This window comes from Pteropus alecto, unplaced genomic scaffold (assembly GCF_000325575.1).
Source record: "Pteropus alecto unplaced genomic scaffold, ASM32557v1 scaffold171, whole genome shotgun sequence".
In the NCBI taxonomy this organism is placed as follows: domain Eukaryota; kingdom Metazoa; phylum Chordata; class Mammalia; order Chiroptera; family Pteropodidae; genus Pteropus; species Pteropus alecto.
Genome location: NW_006431925.1, coordinates 547856 through 567297, shown reverse-complemented (window position 1 = coordinate 567297; position 19442 = coordinate 547856). Strand labels below are relative to the sequence as shown.

The following is a 19442-nucleotide window of genomic DNA, read 5'->3' as shown; positions in this document are numbered from 1 at the left end:
ATGTGAAACATTGCCTATGGCTTCAATTTTCCCTAAAGTAAAGTATGCACAATTTGGAAATGTCTATTAGTAATATTAACTAAACAAACTTGTAAGCACCTACCATGGCACAGCCTATACTAAGAATATAAAGCGAAGCAAAAATAAATGGTTCCATTTTCAAGTAGTTTACAATTTAATAGGGACGATCAAATAAATAAAAAGTAGAAAATAATGATTACTATTAGAAAGAAAAACATAAAATACCCTAAATGTTCAGAAAAAGGAGAAATTAATTCCTACTGAGTCTTAGAAAAGCTTCTTGACTTGGATATTGTTTGATTTGGGCAGAATGGTTTAAACAGAACAGAAGGAACCATCGTGTTTGAAAGAAAAGGCATTTTGAGCAAAGAAAAACATGAGTAAGGGTACAGAGTTGAGAAATTATGTGTACAGGAAGAACATCTGACCCAATCTGACTAAAGCACGGGGTATGTGAAAGAATATTGCTTGTGTTTCTTCCAACTTTTAACAAGGCTATATGGATTGTAGTCAAAAACAAAGTTTCTGGAGCCAGACTGTTGGATTCAAATCTGTTCTCTGCCACATCCTTGCTGTGTGACTTTGGTCAAGTGACTGAACTTTCTTTGACTCTATTTCCTCTCTGTAAAATATGGATTATATGGACATATATTTCATAGAGTTGTTATAGGAAACATGACCTTAGAAGAGTGCATGGCACATGACAAGCACTCAGTGAATATTAGTTATTATCACTCTTATCTAGAGAGTCTGCAAATGTGGAAGGCCATAGGAAACATTTTCTAACCTTTTCTCCAAGTACATCAAACTAATTTCTTTAACTTATACACAAAAGCCTGGACCATTGGGGCTGGGCAGCAACAGTTAAAGAAAAACTAACTATTAGATAACCTGATATGCTTGCATTCTTGCTCTTAAAATGTATGTAAGATATAACAACTCTGCTGATAATTCTGTTCAACTATAAGCACATGAGCTCCTTGTTCTTGCTCAGTCTGTCAATGAGACAAAGCAAGTCAAAGAATGGCTATGGCTAATTCCATAGAAAAATGTTCAAAGTCAGTCATTCTTTTTCTGTGTTTATTTGCTTTCTGCCTTAACCAGAAACATTTACATGTTCCAAAGTCCGAAATGTAGAGTGGACCGTCATGTAGAAATAGGATAGGTCAGAGTGTGAGCAATTTAGTAACTGGGAGGAACTTAGCAGGCCTGTTTATTTGGATTCTTCTTGGGGTCCCCCTGTCTTGGATATAAAGATGCTCCTTTCCTCTAGATATTACCAAGGGCACCTCGCACATGAAGGTTTTATGAACTGTTTCAGGGGAGCAGGGTCAGGGAAGTTCAAAGTGACCTTCCTGCTCCTGCCATTTTCTCAAACTCCTTCAGCTTAAAATAGTCAAGATGCCAAGGTGCCATATTTTGGAGTAGCTGTCCTGAACCTCACCACATCCCACTCCTCAGCTTAGCACAGTTCTACTATGCAACTCTATTTCCACAGAGAAACCCAAAGAGCACTGGTTTCTACTTCTAGACTTCTGTACGTATGCATAGAGTAAAGAGAACAAGAAGATCTTGGTAAATTTATTTTCCTTCCTTTCAAAATATTGGTACTTTTTTCTCAACTATTAGTTAAATAAAATTAAAACAAAACTATAGGCTACAATTAAACAGAAAAGCAGAGTTTGAATTTAAAAATAAATAAACTCTAATCCTAGGGTCATTTTAAATACTAGTACTTTCTGGAATATGATAAGGATCACGGACTAGTAATAATCTATGCTCATATCCTAAGAGCCATGGAATATGTGCCTAGAAAGACACTAAAAGACACTAACATAACTATTGGCTCAAAAGACACTAAAATGAACAGTGACCTCCAACTACAGAAAGGGGGTTTAAAGAATGTGTGATGCTCATCGGAAGGGAAAGAAAGAGTGAGTAAACCTTTCTTTGGGAAGGAATCTATCACTAATTAAGACAGTGATGTAGACTTTCAAAAAGCAAAAGTTTATTTTAAGAAAAATCAATGAACTCCTTTTCATTCATAGAATTATTTTCAATAGCCATATCTCTTTCTCTCTCTCTCTTTCTCTCTCTCTTTCTCTCTCTCTTTCTCTCTCTCTTTCTCTCTCTCTTTCTCTCTCTCTTTCTCTCTCTCTTTCTCTCTCTCTTTCTCTCTCTCTTTCTCTCTCTCTTTCTCTCTCTCTTTCTCTCTCTCTTTCTCTCTCTCTTTCTCTCTCTCTTTCTCTCTCTCTTTCTCTCTCTCTTTCTCTCTCTCTTTCTCTCTCTCTTTCTCTCTCTCTTTCTCTCTCTCTTTCTCTCTCTCTTTCTCTCTCTCTTTCTCTCTCTCTTTCTCTCTCTCTTTCTCTCTCTCTTTCTCTCTCTCTTTCTCTCTCTCTTTCTCTCTCTCTTTCTCTCTCTCTTTCTCTCTCTCTTTCTCTCTCTCTTTCTCTCTCTCTTTCTCTCTCTCTTTCTCTCTCTCTTTCTCTCTCTCTTTCTCTCTCTCTTTCTCTCTCTCTTTCTCTCTCTCTTTCTCTCTCTCTTTCTCTCTCTCTTTCTCTCTCTCTTTCTCTCTCTCTTTCTCTCTCTCTTTCTCTCTCTCTTTCTCTCTCTCTTTCTCTCTCTCTTTCTCTCTCTCTTTCTCTCTCTCTTTCTCTCTCTCTTTCTCTCTCTCTCTCCAGGTCCTGAGATATGAGAACTACTTCTATGTTTGATTCAATTTCCCATTTTTTTTACAAATCTCTAGACAGATAAAGACACAAGCCTTTTGTTTTTTTGCTTCCTGGGAAGACTGAAAGGCACACTATAACGGGAAAACCTAGTGAATATTCTTTAGTATAGTATTCTATATACCCTTACCAATTATAGTTGCGTCATCTGGCTAGAAACTCTATTTTAGAACACACCAAAGTGAAAAGATCCCTAGAAATACTTTATTGTTGTTTTTCTTCCTTTACATCTTCCTTACTCTCAAGTGAAAGTTTAGTTTGTATATTGAATTATGAAACAGAGAATTTGGTCAATTTGGGACTTGAAAATGTAGACCACATTCCTCTGAATAATGTCACAGTAATTAACAAAATTGAATTCCAAAGTACTTTTTGCCCATGTATAACTCACATTTTACAAGTGAACATTGAGAGGATATTGCTAGCATTCACTAAATAACAATGTGCTTGCTTGTATTTAATAGAAGCACTCTAAGTCTTTCACAGAAACTTTTATCATTAACTCTCACAATAGTCCTGTGAAACATGGGCAACATTCATATCTTGGAAATGATAACCAAAAAGCCAGCTCTGAAAATCTCCTGATTAAGAACCTAAATCTTAAATCTGTCAATAGGAACTAATATGGTTTCTTTCCAGTGTGCTATTTCAACTTTGAGATTCCGTTTTCTTTATATAACTAGAACTGTTTCTGTTCTTAAACAAAGGTTCATTTCTGCCACTAATTATCTTTGGGTAAGTGATATAATTTCTCTGTATCTGAGATTTCTTATCTGTAAAGTAAATGAGGAATTCTAGTTAAAAATAGAAGTTTGACACACCTTCAAAATGATAGTAGGAGACTGTAAAAACATATAAACCCATAAAAAAGGACAATGGGAGAGGAGGCGACAGCAGATAAGACATGTCAATGATAATGCAGAGGATAAAAAGCAGATATATGAGTGGTAACTGACTGCAGAGTAGCAAAACTGCAACCAGATTGGCTGCAGAGGAGAAAATCAATAAGAAACAAGCTGACTGTGGCAAGCTCAATAATGCAATAAACCCAAAATATCCATGTCCTAATCCCCAGAACTGTAATGTGTTACCCTACATGGCAAAGGGGATTTCGCAAGTATGATTCAGTTAAGGATCTTGAAATGGAGACAGTATCCCGGATTATCAGGTGAGCCCAATGGAATCACAAGGGTCCTTAGAAAGAGGGGGAGGCAAGATAGGCAGTTAGAGAATGAGACACAACATGGAAGCAGAGGTTGGAGTGAAGTGGGGCCAGAAGCCAAGAAATGCAAGCAGTCTCTAGAAGTTGGATAAAGCAAAACATATTCTCCCCTGGAGTCACAGCTCTGCCAATACCTTGATTTAAGCCCCGTTAAGACTCATTTTGAACTTCTGACCTCCAGAACTATAAGATATACATTTGCATCATTTAAAGCCAACTGCTTTGTAGTAATCTGTTACAGCAGCAACAGGAAATTAATACACCATTCTCACCACAGAACTTAGGGTAGACTCAAATTGGAAGCAGCAGATACCTCTGAAGGGGTAGTGAGGAATAGGATCAACTGAAAATCTCTATCAGGTAGACTTAGATCCTCCCTCACCTTATATAGCAAGGTGACAACACCTCTCTCATTAAAATAAGAAGATATTTTTTATGTTCTAGAAAAATAGAATCAGGAATGTTCAAAATTTGGGAAAACCAGGCACAGTGGAGGGGAGACATGAGGCATTAGGCTGAAAACCATTTGTATAATGAATAGTATGAACCCAAAACCCTTCTCCAGACTTGCAATCCCACTACACAGGAGACCAGAAGTTTTCTCTCTGAGGAAACATCTACAGATGCCAGTACAAGACCCACCAGCAAATCACCTGGTTTCTGCCCTGGTTCCCCACAGAGATGCCGAACAGCTAAGAGGCCCCAGTTGTGCACAAAGACAAGAGCCCTTCGGTCCTTAAAGATTTCAACACCAGTTGAACACAATCATCCAAATATTCAAATATTTAATTCACATGTTATATATGTATATGTGTGTATTAATGCATGCATACATACAAATGCCGGTAATATGAGTAGAATGTCTCTGGAAAGATACATGAGAAACCTACAACATTTGTTTCTAGGCAAGGCAGTTGGGCCAGTGGGAGGAAAAAGTTGTAAGGGAGACTTACTTTTCATTATTTACTTTTCGCCTCTTGATTTCTGCAACATGAGCATACATTAAGTGAATAAATCAAAACATTTCCTCCCCCAAAATAATAATAAGAGCATTTAGGTGCATTATCTGCTATTTTCATCTCCCCATCAAGATCTGAACAGTTTCACCTACTCACTTGTACACATTTATTTTTAATGCTTTCCTTCATTTAACTCACTATTCATTTTTCTGTCCAATTATTCTAGGGGGAAAACTTCTCTTTTCATTTCATTTATGAGGCAAAAAATTATCCTAATTATGGTTGATCAGCCTAAGAGTAGCACTAATGATATTTCCATATCAAGGAAGAACAAATCCATAAGTTCTGAAGGGAAATTAACCATAATAGCCATTGCCATCAGTTTCTGAAGACCTTGCCTCAAAGGCACAGATAATTCAGATTTTCAAAATAATTTCCATGTATCTCTTCTTTTCCTCTAATTAAGACTACTTTACTTTAAGCACCAGCTTTAAAGATTAAGCAATTTGTTTTTAGTCTTGTTTAATTACTGTATTGCAACAGCCTTGCTTCCCTGTTTCTCACATCGAGGTTCCTGATTCCAGCTACATCATGTTCACAGTAGAGCGAGATAACAGTTGACCTTGGTACTCAGGCAAGCCCACCCTAGAATAGGCTGGAGACCTGCTGGGGCAATAGAAGTAACTGAGGAAGCATCTAAAACCTATCTTCAGGAAGAAATAGCAACAAGCAGACAGACATGGGATCTTTAGCCTAGAAGTAAGGGGTAATCAGATGTCCAGGTGTTGGATAATGAAAAGGCTCCCCAATGAGCAGCAAACAAATCACTCCGGGGGCCAATGAGAACAAACATTCAGGAGTCTGGCAGTAGCAGCAGACAGAGAAGTAAGGCAGAATGGAAAGCATCTGAGGGCCAGATGGGTATCATATTAGTAAGTGGAGTGTAATATAGGAACTAAGTCACTGAAGATAAGGTAAGAGCTAGGAAGCAGTTCTGACCAGACCAAAATCTGATCCTAAGTCAATAGACTCCTAAAATATATAACTCCTTAAAGTCTCCTTGATCAAAGAGACCTTAAGAAGAATCTAATTTGAGAATCTAATTAGAGAAAAGGGAAAAAGATTTAAATGCTGGAATTAAATAGTTTCAGTCGAAGAACTTGGAGTAGGAGTTGTAGAAAGGTGTCAAGGATGTTAGCAGCCTAGGGACATAGTCATCATTTATATCCTTCATTATATAGAAAAGCATGTTCTACATTTTAAGCCATCAAAGTCACCTTTGAGAACTGAACATTTCAAGTTGGCAATTACTTATCTAAGTAGCATTTACTCTTTTATCATCTACAACTCCTGAGGAGTTGCTTGGATAATTGTGTTGGCATGGCTTTGGTAGTTCCGATAACTAGGGTGTGCTCCTGGCATCTAGAATATAGAGTCCGATGATTCTATAAGTCCTGAAATCTCACATACACACACACATACACACACACACACACACACACACACACAATGTCCCACTCAAAATGCCAGGAGCAACTCCATTGACATATACTAATTGTTTCACTTCACCAATGTTCGTTCCATGTATAAATGCAGCCCTGTGGGATTTCAAATCTTCCATTACAGGACTTAAAAGTTCTATTTTCTATGCTTCTTTACCTGAATTCATTTATTAGTGGTTTATAATCTCCAATTATACGGCAGGAACTTCAGGTTAGGTTTTATAGACATGTCTTTCATGAACATTTCATCTAATTATGATAAACATGGTAGAATCAGTTCAAAATTATCACATAAAGGGCCACAGGAGAGAGTTTTCTTGCCGATGTTTGTTCTTAATAGTGAAGGAAGCATATGGGTGAGAGAACCTAAGGCATTCTCGAGGTAATAAACTCATGCAAAGGAACAAGAATCAATTAAAGCAAATCTGCCATGGATCTTGGATTTGACAAATCACCTCAGAGCTTTGCAACAGGTATCTGCCTCAGGTTAGCATTCAATCAATGCGCTGAAGGAACGTCTTCAAAATCAGTTCCTATATTGTTACCCTCAAGAGAAACTTGTTTATCAGAAAGGCACCCTTGGTTTTTAAAACAAGAGAAGGACATATGTTCAATGATTGCAGGGACTACAAGAGTCTCAGGCACCAGCAGATTAGAATGAACTGTTCACCTATTTCAGCTCATTAAATTCAATAGAGGCGCTATCTGTACAACAGGATAATGATGCTCATAAATCTGCAGTTGGCTGTGGATTTACTATACAACACATTCACACGCAAAGCCTCTCTACAAATCTACTTTAATATAAAGCACATCATCAAAGTCACTGCGTTATGCCGAAGGACCATTTAGACAAAGGCATTTCTACCCAACTGTCTTAGAGTGCTCTTACCTCAATAATGGGTGACACACACATGGAGTGCATGGAGCATTAATCAAATCTGTCTTTGCAGATTGAACGTTCACATTTTGAGGTGATATAAATTAATTTCCAAGGGGAGAATATAATTCAAATTTTATAGAATTTGGCAAGCCAAATTTAGAGAACAGAATTTTTCAGATCCTCATATATTAATTGAAAATAAACAAACAGGTAGACTTCCCCACTCTACCGCAACACACATGTACCCATTACACACCCAGTGTATGTCCTGTCTACCTTCCTGGTCCACATAAAATTCAAGTTATCTTTCCTTTTCTAGGTCCTGTGGTTCTTACTCTCTCTAACAAATATTTAGCATATGCTGCTCCATGTTACTTATTTTTTTAAAAATAAGGTTCAAATCTTCATTGCTCATTCATAAGCTACGTGCATGTTGTGCCCATAGCATAGCCCCCTGTGCAGAGTAAGCACATAAGTATTTGTTGATGGAGTTATACTGTTAGCAGCTTAAAATACACAAAGCAAGTTATTTGAATTCATTTTATTAGTACTTATATCAGTGATTATTTTAAAAGGGCTATTTGGACACTGCCTCAGCAGGGAAAATTGAGAGTGACTTGAAGACCTTGCCTGGATCAAAATATCCCCCCTTGGGTTGCTGGGTTTTCTTCTTTTCATTCTAAATTTTCCCATTAATGGGCTAAAATACCAAAAGAGGACATAATTTCCAAAATTCTCAAGTAACATGAGCTACTTTTCTTACTTGTAAGAGAGGAATGCATACATACACATGCACACATATGTAACAAGGAGGAAAGCTTTTCACTGGAAAGAGCTGTGGAGAGGATCCAACAGAAGCCTACAAGTACAGGAGTTACAATGACTTCACCTCCTGGTTTGCCCAGGACAATCCTAATGTATCCAGTTGTCCTACAATAATTGTTTGTGAAGCCCCCTTTTACTCTTAGAAGTGTCCCAATCTGGGCAATAAATTGTAGTCACCTGATGTGTGAGAGTCTTGGGTTAAGACTAGGGCTCAGGTTTCTGGGGCTCTTTAGCTGCTGGAAAATAATGAAGAGGGATTATTGTTAAGGGCTGGAACTGGAATTCACTTCTTCTGACTCCTAAATTGGTGCTCTTTTGTTTCCTGGCCGCCTCTAGATTACTTTTGTCTTCCCAGAAAGGTTTGAAGACCTTGACGACTGATGCTATCTCTGTTCATTCTTTTCCTTGATCCTTGGCATCTAGAACTATGTTAAAATCAAAATGAGTAGTTCAAATATGCTTACTTATTGGTTGATAATAAAGGAAATTATATGTTACCATATTATGCTCTGAAAAGCAAGTCCTTGACATTTGTTAGGGATAAAACCTAAGATCTTCACAATCTGCCAAATTCATTTTTACAATTTTTTCCCCTCTAACTTATTAACTTTCTCTTCTTTTCCACCACCAGTGCAAGCAATTGGGTTTCTTTTTAGATCTACTTTCACAATCACTCTGTGTGTCTACATATATAACATGTCATTGGAGATGTGTTTGCCAGGTGGTCAGTGGGGCATATTCACTAGCTAAAGGAGTCTGCACATCATTGCACCTATGGCTCCGATTTGTCCCTCAGCACAACAATAAAATAAGAGAGATACAGTCAGCGTGGTGGATTGTGCTGTGAAATTCTGGGTTGCCATTCTCATTACATGTGCATGATAGCAGATCCACTCCTGCTTTCCAGTACTCAAAATCACAAATTTCAATATGTGAATTATAAGGGTCCACCACATACTAAAAATGCAAGTTATAATAGGCAAAATTATATGTTTTTTCTAGTTCAGTTTTGATTCTGTCTGAAAGAAATCTCAATTCAAACTTAAAAGATCTCCTTTTCCCCATAATACCATTTTAAAAAAATTGTCCATAATCAAGCTCCATTTAAACTTCAATATCAAGTTTGTGATGGAGAAAGGAAAAGAAAATCATCTGGGATAGGCTCCAGATCTCTTGATCTAGTTTTGTCACTTATCTAAGAACAGACAGATTTTGATGGATCTGTTTACACGTATCTAGTCATATAACATAATGATCACATTATACTAACCTGGCACTTCTGCACTCTTACTGCTGTGAACTGGAATAGACTTCCTTAGCATTTATCACAGCCAGGCTTCTAAAAGAAGGATTAATGTGGAAAATACATTTCATGTGAACCAAGTTTAATCTCCAATTATATCTAATTTTATGATTCAGAAATGGTTCTTTTTGTGATTATTAACTATGACCTAAAAAGATTTTTAAGCACATATTTGGGTTTAATATAGAAATGAGTTCAAAATTAACAGCTGGCAGAGTTCATCACAGACCCGGTGATTCATATGAGACATACCCTTCAATTCAGGCAGAACAGGTAGTTACTGTACGACAGCTTGGTGATCGTTGATACTTCCTAGTATGTGGCAACCCATCTTTTTAAAAGTTTCTGCATCAAACTCTCTTCCCAGAAATTCATAGAGAAAAAATATATCCAGCTGTTTTTAAAATGCAAAATGCTTAACTGACAGCATGATTATCAGTTGAAGCCACGAAACATTTAGTTGTCACGGGTTCTCAAGGGCAGATTTTGCAGCTTTGTGGAATTCTTACTCATTAAATGCTTGGTTCAGAAATAGGGCTTCCATCTTTAGAGCTGGAGCTTCATCTCACTAGTGCTTGGCATCTTATGGGCAAGGGCAAAAGTATTTACTGAAGTTGCTAATGGAAAAATAATCACAAAAGACAAAGAGCCCACCACTTAATCCCCTGAAGAAAAAGAGCTAGTGGCTCTGTTTTGTTTTGTTTTGTTTTGTTTTGTTTTGTTTTGTTTTTTGGCAATGCCAAATGGCATCTAGGTAATTCTGTACCAAAAAGTTTCTAAATGAGGGACAAAAAGAGGCTTTAGGTCTTCTTGGTACAAATAGACTCTTTATAGTGTTGATAAATATCAGTTGAACGCTTTCATTTGCCTGTGTAGACATCATTTCTCTATACATATCTGTTGCAGACCTCATGCTTTCTTAAAGATTTCCTCATTGCAATATACAGTCAAGATTTTGCCCATATGAGACAGAGAATATAACTACTTGAGTTGCTTTGCTTTATTTCAAATAAACTTGTAAGTAATTATAGATTTACAGAAAAGCTACAAAGATAGTACAGAATATGCCCATATAGCATTTACCCAGTCTCCTCTATTGTTAACATTTTACAAAATCATGGTACCTTTGCAAAAATCAAGAAATCAATATTGGCATGGTGCTATTAACTAAACTACAGATTTTATTCCTATTTCACCAATTTTTCCACTAATGATTTTTGTCTGTTCCAGGACTCAATCTAGAATATCACAGAAGATTTAGCCATTATATCTCCTTAGTCTCCTTTGGATTAAGACCATTTCTCAGTCTTTCCTTGCTTTTCAAGATCTTAACAGCTTTGAAGAGTACCGAACAGGTATTTTGTAAAATGTCTCTTCATTTCAGTTGTCTGATGTTTTCTCATGATTAGACTGAGGTTATGAATTTTGTGGGAGATGAAGTATCCTTTGCAAACATCCCTGAGCTATTTTTGAGCAAGAAAAAAAAATAGGAAAAAGTTCTTACTTTATTCTCTGGCATGAAGATGTAACTGTTTACAAATAAATTACTTAAGAAGTTATTTAAATATGAAAAATAATTGTTAACATGAAGTTCCAGGTTCTAAACCTGCATCTGTTTGCTTTAAGTCTTTTTCAAATCTTTTTAGACAGATTTCAATCAAAGAATCACAACGCATTTGTGCATTACCATCAGTTACTGGGGTGTTAAAAGAAATTTGGTATTCATGATAAAATACTAAAGCTTATACTTGATTAGCTATACTATAAATTGGAGTCAATTTAAGAATATCACCATAATAACGATACTCTTGATTTGCATCTAATATGCTTCCTTGAGTGGGAGAAGAAGGCATAGTTACAGGTAATATGCCCATGAAAGTGGTACACATCACATTCATAAGGGTGTAGCACATATACAAGCATTAGAATGTCACATGATATGTTCATTTCTTTAAAAAAAAAAAAAGTTGATAATTAATGCTTTAGACCAGTGAGCTCCAAAATGCTTATCTTATATCCTTTCATAAAGATGTTTTAGCACACACCCTACTTAGCCTGGGTTCTTCCCCTAGAAGAGTCTAAGACAATAGCTTCTAGGCAGGGACTTTATTTTTAGACATGATCCCAACAAAAAGAACAGAGTGGGAACTGGAAAAGGGAAAGGAAGAAAGGGTCAAAGGCCAATCCAAAGGTACATAACTGGCCTGGTTACTGTCAAAGGTCAATGAGGTCAGTCATGCTAAGTACCCTGTGATGAGCCATGCAGGATGCACCTCAGAGTGGTCCATCTGGGACATGGGAAAGGTAAGTATATATCCACTGGCTCCTGGTCACATTGAGTCAAGTTTCTCATATATCTAGATTTATGCATGCTTGAGAATAGTTGAACAGAGATAGAGAAGGCTCAGAATAATAGCTGAGAGAAGATAGAGCAGCTAAAGCATGAGGTTGACAGGTTATACCTGTGCACAGATGGTTGCCACACAACAATTAGACTACAAAAGTGGAACAAGAGTGTGTGAGCCAAGATCCAAGGAGGGCCCTTTACCTGCAGCAATGTATGGTTATTCATATATAAATTCATGGATTATTTTCAACACATATGAAGTATTAGTAAAGTTCGTTTTGTTCTTATTTTTAGTAAGAATATAAACAGAAATCTTAATATTTTCTTTCAGCAGCCCAATGAATGGTCTTGCTAACCCCCCAGATTGCACACAGTCCACTTTAGAGACCACTGATTTAGACTATGCAATATTCTCTGTAAATGATTTGAGGAAGTTTTCCCTGTGAGCTTCAAGTAAGAAAACTGAGAGTGGAAGAAATTGTTAACAGAAAGTCCAGGTGAGAAGCTCAATTAAATTAGACCATTGACTTCTCTCCTCATGTAAGAGTAGTTTCAGTTAATTCCACTTCTCTAGTTAAAAATAATATAGAGCTTTTTAAGGAAGCATTGCATAGTACAGTGGTTCTCAAATTTGAGTGTGTGTTAGTGGAAAGTAATTCATAGTGAAGTAAATTCATAGAAAAGTAATTCAATCTGTGAAAACACAGATTGCTGGGCCACAATCTCAGAGTGTCTCATTCAGTAGATCTAAGGTGAGGTCTGATAATTTAGATTTCCAACAAGTTCCCAAGAGATGCACATTCTGTTGGTTGGGGTTTGGGACAGGACGTCCAGGGTGGCAAAACTGATCTAGACAGAGGAGCATGCTTTGAAAAATGGTAGAAAGAGCATGAGCATTGACATCAGACAGACAAGCCTGGGTTTAAACCCCACCTCTACCACGTGCTGTCATGAACGTCTCTGAGTATCATCTGTAAAATAAGAATAATTCTCACTGCATAAGGGTTTCATAAGAAGTAAGGGGGAGATAACATTAACAAAGTGCCCAGTATAGTGTTGGGCACACTAAAGCTTACAATAAATTCTCATCAGTAAAAATAAAAGCACCAATATCACTGATTATTTCAGCAAATAATTTTAGAATAACAAAAAGTTATTTAACAAATTTAACAATATCTTGGCAAAATAACAGCTCTTTCCAGACCAGGTGCTTCTTTGAAAAATTGAGGATAAGACAGGACTAGCACTAAAATTTCGATTTTCATAATCAGTTAAGGATTGTCCTATTATTATTCATGTCTCTAGTTTCTCTTTCTCACTTCTCCACTTGTCCTAGACTTTCTGCTGCTATTTGCACGTTCATGGACGTGAGCGAAGAGAGAGAGGTGGGCCCGCAAGCCTGAGCACCAACACACAGAGCAGGGTTCCACAGCACCGGGCCACCAGGCGGAGTTTCCAGTGGATGGAACACCTCTGTTGAGCTTTCCCTTGCTTTTACAAAACTGGGAAAATAAAACCTGCCAAATGTACAATGGAGCTCTAGCTAAATGTTTTGAATTTTAGAGTACAAAATATTTTAGATTGTCCAGCCTGTCAGCAATATTTTCAAGTCTCCATTTTCTTTAAAATGGCTGTATCCATCTTAAAATTATTTTTACCGTGTTGATTTCCTCTTTAAAAATGTACGCTGCTTAAGTAGTAGTTTAAATGTAAATTTTAACGAATGCTATGAATCAGTGCCTAATTTGCACATTTCGTTAATTACCTGTGGTTTAGGATAATCCATCCAAGATGTTCCCTATTACTCTGGATAATTAAGAGTTGACCTATTTTCAAATTTTTGCAGCTCAAATAGAATGAATTCCAGTCAATTCTCTTTCCTAATAGAAAGACCATCATTTATTTAAATAGTCTATCAGACATAATTGGAATGTGAAGTCTTGGGATGAAAATTGACTTTCAAAGGTCATAGAATCCATCCTCCTACTCTTGGGTAGACTGTCAGACCTGCTAGAGGAGAATATATTCCATCTTTTACAGCATATTTATAAAACATAGGCAAGAATGTGCACCAACCAACCTGAGGAGCGACCTGCTTCTCGCTCTTACCATCTGAGTCCTTGACCTAAAGGAAAGTCAATCATAGCAGTTGCCAATACCCACATATATATACATATGTACAAATGCACCCAGACACAGCATACACACATGCTCATATACAGAGGCTTGCTAGTGAAGATTCATATAGCATATAGTGCACTCCTCCTCAAATTCTGTTCCTTGGGTATAACTCACAGTCTTGTTATGCCTAGAGGAGGATCAGATGTTCCCCTATCAGATTTCTACCCATCGAAACAAGAAAAAGAAGTTGTCTTTAAATTGTGAGTCATATTCCACATTGACAAGAGGCAGGCGCAGCTCGGCCATAGGTTCTTCCTTATCCTGGTAACGGGGAATATTTTTCAAACTTTCATGCTCCCATCTGTATCTCTTTTTTGTTAAGGACCCTAGATCCACAATAGTTATTTAAGAACTTCTCTGTTCTTTGTCAAGGCTGTTCTCTCACTTTCTGCAGCACTGTTCCCCTGAGTTTTCTTACAAACCTTCATTCTGGAATCTGCCTACGGCATCGTTTACTTCTTTCTGTCTGTACCTAGAAACCCGTCTCTACATATAAGTTCATTTTCTGGAATGCAGAGGCATTCTCTTGCCCTCTTCCACCTGAACCAGCTATACCTACTTGCCATTCTCTGCTTGCTCAGACTCCCCATCTTGAAGACTAGTCCTGGCCTGGGTCAGGAGACCTTGTGTCAGAGGGCCTGTGACTTAATAGTAAGCTGCATATGGAGTGCTGATGCACCGAGCCTATCCTTCAGTTCCCCTTCCCAACCATCAGTATTTCCCATCTCAGTTGTAGCCACTCCTTTTGCCTGTTGCTTAAATAGAAAATCCGAGTCATCCATGATGCTTCTCTTTCGCTCACATCTCATATCCAAACTATACTCTGAAAATACCAACTACTTTTTGGTGGATTGAAAATACGAATACAAATTCCTTTTGTCCTGCTATACAAGTCCCTTTGCAATGTGACTTAGCTGCTCTAGCCACCAAAAGATGGAGTCAATTTCCCCTCCAGTTATATATTGACTGTGCTTATGACTTGTTTTGAAAAACAGAATGTAGTAAAAATGATATTCTGTGACTTCAATGTAGGTATTTGCAGCCTCCACATTCCCTCCCCTGGAAAAGTGCCCTGAAGCCAGCACCCAGGAAGAGAGGTTGGGTGGAGGAAAACAAAGGATCCCTGGCATGTGAGGAAGCCCATCTTGGACTTTTGATCCAGTCAACCTTCCAGCAAATACAGCCACGTAAGTGAGTCCAGAAGAAACCATCATAGGAACCATATGGCCAACTCACGGAACTGCAATAAATAATAAATTATTTTAAGCCACTACATTTTGGGATGTGTCACCCAGCCACTTCTCATCGCCCTCACTGCTTCTATTTTGAATGGACCCACCAACCAGAACTGCTTCAGTAGCTTCTTACCTGACCTCCCTACCCTTGCCCTTGGTCTCTAAAGTCTTTTAACACAACACTCAAAGTGATTCATTCAAAATATGAGCCAGATCACATTACTCCTATGCTCCAAATCTGCCAAAGGCTCCTAATTTACTCAAGAGCGAAAGCTCACTGTTGAGTGTAATATGGAGGATGAACAGATATTCTGGAGTCGGCTGACTTCAGTTCAAACCCCAGTACCACCAATTGTTAAGTGTGTGACTTTCACCTAAGTTTCTCCGTCTGAAAAATGAAAAAAAAAAAAATAGTTGTTTTGATTTTAAATGAGTTAATTGCATAGTCTTATATGTTTGTTATTACTGTCACTATCACCACTACAACCGTTATTATTGTTAAAGGCACTAACCATATTGAATGAATGAATGATTTTCTAGGGAATTCTGTAAGACCACAGAATATACTTTGGTCCATATTCTTGCAGAGGGGGACAAATATCACTGCTATGGAAATGGAGTCAGAGTTGTCCATAGAGAGCAACTTCAAATACTACACATGAGAGTGGTAGGGACAGTGGCTGTAAAAGCAAAAAGAAATCAAAAGAACATCCTGGAAATTACTTACATTTCTGTTAGTTAAAAAAAAAAAAGGAGAGAGAGAGAAAAAAATGGTGTAGATGACAGAGGCTCTTCATCCCTCTGGCAACCAAATCAAAGTTGTGACAGAAACAAGGAGCAGCAGCAAGGAAAAATGACCTGTGATCTAGATGAACAAGTCATACAACTAGAGAGAAATCCAAGAAAGCACCCTGCAATGGCAGAAGGTTGGACAGTGTGAAGACGTAGGGCTGCCCAGTCCCGAGCGGCTGAGTGAGACGGAGGCTGTGGCAGCGGCAGTGGCAGACGCTTCTTAAAGGGGCTAGGTCCACAAGTGGATTTTCGCTGTGACGGACCTGCTCTCTCTGAGCAGCAGTGCCCATTTGGCTGCACACAGGGGCACCAGGGACTTGCAGGGAGACATTGTCGTAGTGAAGGCCAAAGCAAGACTCGCTCGTATGAAGGTGCCGGCATTGTCCATTATTCCCTGTTGAGGCTTACCCCTTCCCAGTGCACTGGACACAGCGCCGCGATAGCCGTGACATCATCAAACTGGATAACAGAGGTCGCTCCGCCCAAAGGAATCCCTGAACCCCCGCCTCCCCCAACTCAGGCCCCACCCAAGCCACATCCAGGTGTATCCTCAGCAAGTCAGGGGCTCCTTGCTGAGATGCACACTGGTGGAGGCAGCTGGCCTCGGTTTCTGGTGTGGCCTTTTGAGACAACTATAAGCACAGCATCTGTGGATTGCTTGCTGAATCTTAACAGGTGGCCCTGGAGGGGTAGAGGTTTGGGCTAAATTTGGCCTGCAGCCGAACCCCCCTCAGGACTGTGCTACTGCACATCTACTTCACAAATCCACACTAATAAGACCGGGAGACTTTGGAGCTTTGCTTAGTACATAGAAACAGACGCAGAAAGGCAGCCAAAATGGGAAGACAAAGAATCAGAAACCATATGACAGAACAGAACAGAGATCTAGATGTAACGGAGTCAAGTAATCTGACAGAGACAGAGTTCAAAACACTAGTTATAAAGATGCTCAATGAACTTTTGGGAAATGTAGAGAACTCCAACAAAGAGATAAAAATGGAAATGGAAATTATAAAAGGGAACCAGTCTGAAATGGAGAACACATTATCTGAGATGAGAAGTATATTAAATGGAATAAACAAAGGAATAAACAAAGTGAATAAAGAAGAGGATCACATGCCCTATCTGGAGGACAGGAAAGCCAATCAGGACACTCAATCAGAATGGCAAGAAAAAATATGCCAAGACTATAAAAATAATTTAAGGAGGATATGGGACACTACTAAGGCTCCAAATATTCGTCTGATCGGCATAACAGAAGAAAATCAAGATGTTGAACAGCTGTGTGAAGAAATAATGATGGAAAATTTACCTAACTTGGTGAAAGAAATGGACATGAAAGCTCAGAGAATTCCAAAAATCATGGATCTAAAGAGGTCCACACCAAGACACATCATAATTAAAATGCCAAAGTTTAAATACAAAGAAAGAATATTAAAAGCAGCCAGAGAAAAAGAAATAATTACTTAGAAGGGAACACCCATAAGACTGGCAGCTGATTTCTCAAAAGAAATTATGCAAGACAGAAGGGCTTGGCCAAACATATTCGAAAGGATGAAGACCCAGGATCTACAACCAAGAATAATTTATCCAGCAAAGCTATCATTAGAGTTGAAGGACAGATAAAGAAAGAGCTTCCCACACAGAAATAAGCTAAAGGAGTCTACAGCCATGCCACCCTGGACATGTCTGATCCCATCTGATTCAGAAGCTAAGCAGGGTTGGGCCTGGCTAGTACTTGGATGGGAGAACACCTAGGAAGACCAGGTGCTGTAGGTGGGGAAAAAAAATAAACTAAAGGAGTTTATCACCACCAAGCCAGTATTACAGTAAATGTTGAAGGGACTTTTTTAAGAAGAAAAGAACACATATTAGAAACAGGAATAAAGAACAGTAACAACAACATCCCTATCAATAAGTACTTCAAATGGAAAAGAATTAAGTGCTCCAACAGAAAGATAGAGTGGCTGAAAGGATAAGAAAATAAGACCCCTACATATGAAAAGGAAGGAGATGGAAAAAAATATTGCTTTGATAGACCTAGAAAGTATTTAAGTCAAACAGAGAAAGATAAACACTATATGATTTCACTTATATGCAGAATTTAAGAAATTAAAAGAACAACTAATCAAAAACAAACTCACAAATATAGTGGACAATTTGGTGATGGACAAAGGGGAGGGAGGGTTGGGGGGCTGGGAGAATGGGGTGAAGGGCTAAAGAAGTACAAATTAATAGCTGATGGATAGTCAAAGGGATGGGGAGCATGGCATAGGGAATGCAGTTAGCATTAATACATTGGTTAGGTGGAAGATCAGGGGAGGGAGGGAGGAATTGTGGAGATCATTTTACTAACTATATAGATGTCTAACCAATGTACCGTATACTCGAAACTAATTAAAATTTTTTAAAAAATTAAAACGCTAAAAGAAAAAAAAAAAGTAAAAGCCCTGGTACTTACAATGTCCTACATGGTCCTACATGGTTTAACCTCATCGTCACCTCTCTGACCTCGTCTCTTTGTATACTCTCCCTTGCCTGGTCAGGTTCAGCCACACTGGTCCCCCTCTGTTACTGAAGACACCAGAGATGCTCCCTCTGCCTGCAGTGCTCTTCTCCCAGATATGCCCATATGTAACTCACTTGCCTTCTTCAAATGTGTGTTCAAATATCACCTTCTCAATGAAGTCTACCCTAACCACTTTATTTAAACTGTACATTGCGTTTGCATCCTGACTAAGACTCCTAATGCCTATACCTTCCTATATCTCCTATCACTTTCTTTCATTTTATAAAATTAACTTACTCTTAATGTTTATTGTCTAGCTTCCTCCAAGAAAGCAGAGATTTATCTCTATTTTGTACGCTGATTCCTGTCATAGAGAAGACACTGGATAAATATTTGTTGAATGAATATTTGTTATTTATTTTAAAAAAAAAAAAAAAAAGGTCATCAGGATCTTTGACAATTCATTTCAAATTTTAACAAATTTTAGTGATTTTTCAGAAACTCCATGACTGTTTCACTCGAATTTCCTTGAAAGATGGTATGAAAAACACACATACTCGACTATGGTATTGACCAAATTTTATGTTAATTAAAACAGCCTCATAACTGCCATGAATTAGAGCATAACAGCTGTTTCTTCCTATTTTTCCCCTCCACATTTTCTATCTTAAGGTACTTCGGCTCAGGCGAGCCTCAGCTCTCTCCAGTAAGATTCCCTCAGACCTGCCCTGGCACCTGCTGTGTAGTGAGCTTGGGTGCTACAGATGACTGCTAAAGGGAACCAGTCTGAAATAGAGAACACATTATCTGAGATGTGTTCCTCCCCTCCACGGAAAGGAGGGAGGAAGCTAAAAAGAAATGTCAGTGAACCAGACACAGCATCTGGAAACCAAAAAGAGGCAACTGGATTTTCAAAACAATGGCAGGGAAGTAC

At 38.2% G+C, this 19442-nt stretch overlaps 1 pseudogene; it reads left to right on the top strand.

The window, feature by feature from the left end:
- Positions 1-17660: 17660 nt before the first annotated feature.
- Positions 17661-17778, top strand: LOC112475572 (annotated as a pseudogene).
- The last annotated feature ends 1664 nt before the right edge of the window (positions 17779-19442 follow it).